Source organism: Cnephaeus nilssonii (assembly GCF_951640355.1).
Source record: "Cnephaeus nilssonii genome assembly, chromosome: 8".
Taxonomy (NCBI): domain Eukaryota; kingdom Metazoa; phylum Chordata; class Mammalia; order Chiroptera; family Vespertilionidae; genus Cnephaeus; species Cnephaeus nilssonii.
The window spans coordinates 9,926,590-9,931,892 of record NC_137079.1 but is presented as its reverse complement, the minus strand read 5'-3'; positions in this window follow the sequence as shown (position 1 = coordinate 9,931,892).

The window sequence follows — 5,303 nt, the reverse complement described above, 5'->3', positions numbered from 1 at the left end:
CCGGATCCAGGGGCCCACGGCCTCACCCGGACCCGGGGCCAGGCTCACCCGGATCCAGGGACCCACGGCCTCACCCGGACCCGGGGCCAGGCTCACCCGGATCCAGGGGCCCACGGCCTCACCCAGACCCGGGGCCCACGGCCCCCCCCGGACCCGGGGCCAGGCCCACCCGGATCCAGGGGCCCGCGGCCCCCCCCGGACCCGGGGCCAGGCCCACCCGGATCCAGGGGCCCGCGGCCCCGCCCGGACCCGGGGCCAGGCCCACCCGGATCCAGGGGCCCGCGGCCCCGCCCGGACCCGGGGCCCGGGCCCACCCGGATCCAGGGGCCCGCGGCCCCGCCCGGACCCGGGGCCCGGGCCCACCCGGATCCAGGGGCCCGCGGCCCCGCCCGGACCCGGGGCCCGGGCCCACCCGGATCCAGGGGCCCGCGGCCCCGCCCGGACCCGGGGCCCGGGCCCACCCGGATCCAGGGGCCCGCGGCCCCGCCCGGACCCGGGGCCCGGGCCCACCCGGATCCAGGGGCCCGCGGCCCCGCCCGGACCCGGGGCCCGGGCCCACCCGGATCCAGGGGCCCGCGGCCCCGCCCGGACCCGGGGCCCGGGCCCACCCGGATCCAGGGGCCCGCGGCCCCGCCCGGACCCGGGGCCCGGGCCCACCCGGATCCAGGGGCCCGCGGCCCCGCCCGGACCCGGGGCCCGGGCCCACCCGGATCCAGGGGCCCGCGGCCCCGCCCGGACCCGGGGCCCGGGCCCACCCGGATCCAGGGGCCCGCGGCCCCGCCCGGACCCGGGGCCCTGGGCCCACCCGGATCCAGGGGCCCGCGGCCCCGCCCGGACCCGGGGCCCTGGGCCCACCCGGATCCAGGGGCCCGCGGCCCCGCCCGGACCCGGGGCCTTGGGCCCACCCGGATCCAGGGGCACGCGGCCCCGGCCCCGGGTCTTGGGCCTCGCCCGGACCCAGGGGCACGTGGCCTCACCCGGACCCGGGGCCCAGCCTCACCCTGACCCAGTTCCCAGCCTCACCCGGACCCAGGGGCACGCGGCTTCACCCGGATCCGGGACCCAGCGGAGTTTCGTCTTCTTGATCCCAATTCCTGTTGGTCAATTCCCTCTCAGCAATTCCTTCGGCCATTTTCTCAGAGTTCCAGGGCAGCCACCGCAGAACTCGTTGGGCGGCGGGCTCGGCAAAGCTCCGGTGTGCCCGGTGCGCGGCGGCGGGCTGGTCCGGGGTGGCTGTGTCGGCCCTTGGGTCTGCAGCGGTGGCCGGTCGCTGAGCGTGCGCACCTGGCCGCTTCCGGGGTGTTGAGATTCTTGAAGGACTCGGAGGTCAGCAAGCGCGTAGTCTCCCGCCCCATGTCTCCCAGGGGCTCGTCTGTCCGTGCTCGGCAGCGAGTGAAGCCTTCCCCTCAGCCGGAGACCGCTGGGGGAACTGCGCCGAGCACGTTCCAGGCCGCCATTGTGTCGCCTGAGCCGTAGTTTTTAAAGTGTGGTCTTTGGGTCACCGGCATCAGCTTCATCCCGCGTACCCCTCTCTTTTATTCTAGTTGTATAGCATCCGCTCAGTTAGCCCTCCGGTGGTTCTGGATGGTGTCCGCTCCACTCTCCCGTTGTAGTCTCAAAACCGTTGTGGTAGGCAGCAATCAGGCTTCTGCCCTATGCCTCCATCTTGGTCCTTGTTTGTATAGTTAAGTCTTGATTGTTGTTGGTGTCACTGGGAGGAATTGTCCTCCAGGCCTATTGGCCGTGCGGACCCTCTGTGTCTATAAAGGAAGAGTTGCTGTGCGGGAGACACGCCTATGTGCCGGGTCTTGGTGCAGCAAGGCTTCGGCGCTCACTGCGTCTGCCTCTTGAATGTGTCCCTTATGGGAGTGGTCGAAATCTGATGTCATCTCACACCGACCACTAGATGCCTTCGTTTCTGGGTCTCCAATGGAGTGTAGGTCAGCTACTGCCTGTGGCCCCTCAGCAGGAATTACAGCATCCCTTATATTCGTGACCTGTTTTGGTGTCTTCCCCTTTTGGCTGCCTCCCTATCGCTCAGCTTCCCCAATCTCCCTAGGTGGTCGCTCTTGATACCCCCCTTTGTGGGCTGAGTGCAAAGTCTTGGTGTTGTTAAGCCTTGATTGCTGTTGGTACACTGGGAGGATGTGACCTCCAGTCCAATTGGCTGTGAGGATCAGCTGTGTCTATGCCGGGAGACAGCCCCATTCAACTAGACTTGCAAAATTGTAAAAGCCTCTGTGTTCAGCTTGGATGGGGCGGAGTTACAGGGCGGAGCCTACCGCCTTGGCTTCCCGTCAGCCCCGCCCTATGAGGTTCCTGTGTCTCAGTGTCCCTCTGTACTCCCAGCAAACACCTCTGAGAGAAAAGCGCCCTGGAGTTTCGCGCGCTGCCAAACAGTCTAGTTTCTCCCCCAATGAATCTGGATTCCCAGATTCTCTCCCGGAACTGGGTTTCCGTGTAGTCAGAATTGGGGCTCACCTCAGTCTGGCGCGCGCTGCCAAACAGTCTAGTTTCTCCCCCAATGAATCTGGATTCCCAGATTCTCTCCCGGAACTGGGTTTCCGTGTAGTCAGAATTGGGGCTCACCTCAGTCTGGCGCTTTTGTCTCCTTCCCTCCAGGGCGACTCAGCGGCACAGTCAACAGCCCATCCTCCGCGCACAATCCTGTGTGCGCCTCCGGTGCTCTGCTCTTCGCCGCCTCTCTGCATCTCTGCCTTACAGCCCAGCTTTCCCCAGTATGAGCATGGCTTCCCCGGGTCTTTCCCGGAACTGGGGTTCAGTGCAGTTGGAACTGGGGGTTCAGCACAGTCCGGAGCTTTTGTCTCCTTCCCGCTAGGGCAATCCAGCGGCACAGGCAACAGACCCTCCTCTGCGCACATTCCCGTGCGCGGCTCCGGCGCAGCTCCTCTGTGTCTCTGTCCCACAGCCCAGACTCCCCCAGCATGAGCCCGGCTTCCCAGGGTTTCGCCGGGCACTGGGGTTCAGTGCAGTCGGAGCTGGGGTTCAGCACAATCTGGCGCTTTTATCTCCTTCCCGCCAGAGAACGCCAGCCAGGCGGCCAGCCGCCCCTTCCTCTCCGGCTCCGGCTTCCCCGCACGCGCGCGGGCTCGTGTCTCCGCCCGTGTCTCCATACCTCAAGCTTTTACGGCTTCTCTGATTTTCCTTGTGGTTTTCTTTTTCCTTCTAATTGTGCGCATTTCAGTCAGCCAGCTTTCCTGTGGTTCTGGATGATGTCCGTTTTGACTTTTAGTTGTGTTTTTGATATTGTTGTGCCCGGCTGTAGGTTAGGTGTTTAACCTATGCCGCCATCTTGGTTTCTTCTAACAAATATTTGAAAGAAAGAAAATGTCTGGAGAACCTAAAGATTCAAAGAGACTTAAGAGATATATCAACCATTTGCAATCAATGGATTTATGTGAGACAAACTTACTTTTAAAATTATATAATACAAAGTTAAAATGTAAACACTACTAAACGTCGAAGATATTGAGGCATTATTAGTTTTTTATGGGTGTGATAATGATGTTTTGATCATGTTAAAACAAAAAGGACTGTCTTTTATTGATACATGATGAGGAATTTACACAAAAAAATAATATAATGTCTGGGACTTGCTTTAGAATAATTAGAGTGGAGAGGTGAGGCTTATCGAGAAAACAATATTTACCTTGAGTTATTCATTTTGTAATGGGGTAATGAGTACATGGAAGTATATTACACCTAGTCGTCCCTTAATGACTTGTTAATTGTGTCTGGAAACCCTGCTGTTACCTGAGAAGTAGTTAAATGAAGAAAAATTGTCCAGTAGCTTTAGTGGGAAAATTAATGTATTCCACCCAACCCAAGATGACAAGTTTTTTCAAGGATTCATGTTAATTAAGACTATTAAGTGAATCTTGATCCAAATATAATTATCCATTTATTTAACAGTCTTGGACTGTTTCAGATTTATTAGTGTATTATTTATCACTGTAATTTTGTGACTAATGGCTGCATTTATTTGCTTCTCATCTCACAGTGTTAAAATCATTACAAAATCTCTTGCTTTAATAGTTTTATTTTGGCATTACAACTTTGAAATGAGGCTTCTTTTGTAAACTAGGCCGGATCTAAGCACCCCGGCCCATTTCTTACAAAATTGTTTGGAGTTTGTACTGATTTCTAAGAATTTATGAAGTGTGGAATAACTCCAATAAAACAAACAAACAAAAAAATGCTCTGTGAAACGGAACCATGTCAGTACTTAAAAAGAATTCAGTATTTCTAAGTTTAAACCAGGCTAAGTGCTTGATCTAAAGGAGGTAAAATGCTTGATTCTTAACCCTAATTTTATAGAATTCCACTGTCTTCATGTCATTTCCAAGCTGATCTCTCTGCCCACAGTGCTTTTTCCAATTTATGTTGCAGCCAAAAGAAAATAAAGAATTATTATAAATAATACTAGAGGCCCAGTGCACGAATTTGTGCATGGGTGGGGTCTGGCCAGCCAAGCCCCAATTGGTGGTTTGGGGCTGGGCCTGTGGAGAGGAGGAGGTGGTGGGAGGTTGGCCAGCTGGGGCCAGTTGGGGGTGGGGCCGGCCATGGGTAGGGGCTGTGGGCAGTGGGCTGGCTGGCCCCACCCCCAAATGGGGTTGGGGGAGGGGCCGGGAGAGGTTGGCCGGTCAGCCCCACCCCTAATTAGTGTGATGGGGGCTGATCAGGGACAGAGCTGGCTGGGGGAAGGGGCCACGGGCCGATCTAGGTGGTAGGGGCTGATCAGGGGTGGGGCCAGCTGTGGGGAGGGGATGTGGGTGGTCGGCTGGCTGGCACCACCCCAAATGGGGTGGGGGCCCAATCTGGGGCCAGCAGCCTGTGGGGGGCGGGCATGGGTGGTTGGCCAGCTGACCCTGTCCCTGATTGGGGTGTTGGGGGCCCATCTGGGGCAGGGCCGGCAGGGGGGAGGGGCTGCAGGAGGTTGGCCAGCCGGCTCTGCCCCCTATTGGGATAGAGGGGGTGATCAGGGTCGAGGCTGGACAGGGGGAGGGGCTGCAGGGGGTTGGCTGGCCGGCCCCACCCCCTGATCTGGCCTGTTCACTTGCCACAGTGGGTGTCATAGTGACCAGTCGTTTGGGTCGTTACGGCATTACTGTCACTGGCTTTTTATATATACAGATTATGCTAAAGCCATCATTCCCCAAAAGGTCATCAAATCACTCAGGCTTAAAGTCTCAGTTTAGATTGTTGCTCCTGCTGAAATCTTTCTTTCTTTTATTTTTTTTAAATATGTTTTTATTGTTTTCAGAGAGAGGAAGAGAGAGAGA